The sequence below is a fragment of the Nannospalax galili genome, unplaced genomic scaffold (assembly GCF_000622305.1).
Source record: "Nannospalax galili isolate Female #2095 unplaced genomic scaffold, S.galili_v1.0 scaffold370, whole genome shotgun sequence".
Taxonomy (NCBI): Eukaryota; Metazoa; Chordata; class Mammalia; order Rodentia; family Spalacidae; genus Nannospalax; species Nannospalax galili.
In genome coordinates this window covers 4,547,681-4,549,520 of record NW_008329335.1, presented here as the reverse complement: position 1 = coordinate 4,549,520, position 1,840 = coordinate 4,547,681, and positions in this window count along the sequence as shown.

Genomic DNA, 1,840 nt, shown 5'->3' with positions numbered 1-1,840 from the left:
TGATTTGACTGATAGTTTAGGAACATAACCATTCATCAGAGTTGCTTCAATAAGTTCCCTTGCTTTTGAAAGAAAGGCTGTTTGAACATGTGGAATTAAAGACTGACCGAAACACTGGCACTGATCTCTCCCTCACATATTATACTCCCGCTATACTGGCTCATGGGGTTAGTGTTACTTTGCAGATGCCTGCATAGACATTTTAGCAGATTCATTGAGATGCAATTCAGATACAAGAAGTTGTATTTGTTTAGAATGTATAGTTTAATAAAGTTTAATCTTGAGGCTGTATTTTATAGTAATAAGATATTTGATACTCATACTTTAAAGGAATTTAGAACTTTTTTTTTTTTTAAATCCCAGTTTAGGTGGCTTACTCTCAATTTGGTTATTTTCTTTTTAATTTTTTTAAAAATTTATTTATTTGTATTTTATGTGTATGAGTGTTTTGCCTGTGTGTATGTAAGTAATATGTACAATGCTCATGGGGTCAGAGAGGGCATCAGATCCCTTGGACCTGGAGTTATGAATGGTTGTTAGCTACCATGTGGGTGCTGGGAACTGAACCCAGTCCTCTGGAAGAACAGCCCATTCCCCCAACTACTGGGTCATCTTTCCAGCCCCTTGTTCATTTTCTCTACCTAATTTAGTGTTCAGGTAATTTTGTAGTGAATGGTGAATGCCCTGGAATAAAATAGCCCTTCTAAAATAATAAAAATGTCTATTAACTTGTATTTGCCTATCTTCTTCTTAATGTGATTTCACTATCCAACTAGATATTTTTGTAGTCTAAATTTTGGGCATATTTCCTTTTCATATTAACCTAGATTCTAGTTAATAATTTACAATGAAAAATTGTTTCTCAAAAACCCTCTGTGATGTTGGTCTGACTGCTGAGTGGGTGTGTTAGCCTTAGGAGGGGTGTGCATAGCTGAGTCTACACTCACACCTGCAGCTGCAGCTACACCCACACCTGGGGCTGCAGCAGGCCTTGCAGTTGCCTTCCTGGCAAGCACAGGGCATTCTCCTGTGTCCCTGTCACAGCACAGAGATGAAACCAGGTTGCACCTCTTCGCACACATGCTTTGAGTCCTGAAGTGAGTTTTTCTTCACAGCTTGAAAGTTAGTGCTTAATTATTATTATTTTTTTTTATGAACTCCCAAAACTAACATTTTTGAGCTGTAAAAACTTCTGTCCAGCCAGGCATGGTAGCACTCTGGAGGCAGATGCAGGCAGAGTTCTTGTGAGAGCCATGCCAGCTTGGTCTATGTAGCAAGTTCTAGGCCAACTGGGTTTGATTACAGGGAGACTCCGCCCCAAAACAAAGAAAGAAAGAAACACATAAACAAACACACCCTATTCAAACAAAAAAAAAATCTTGTGTCCAAATAAGTATTGGTTTTTGCAATATCTTTGTTTCTTCTGGCAATAGTGCTTTTAAAGATAAGTCTGCTACTTTTAAGCCTCTGACATCCAGATATGGTAAGAGGGATGCAGACTTGTTTTCCATAAAGCGTTCCCCATCACAGCTGCCATGTAATCATCTGTGCATAAAAATGAAGTTCCTGTGTCACAGTGGGTGGGCTCTAGTTCTTTGTGTATCTAGAGGGATGCTAAGTCCTTTGAAGCTCATCCACTTGTGCATCTTTGCCAAGCTGGCAGGGTAGCCACCTGTAGCCAATTGGTCATAAAGTTCTCTATCTGGCTTATTTAACAACGAAGTGGAAATCTTTTTTAAACGTTAAAAACTCATTTAATTTTATGTCTTATAGAGTTTATAATGAGTAAAAGATTGTACAAGTGTAATAATTCATCTGTAAACCTAAAAATATACCCTAG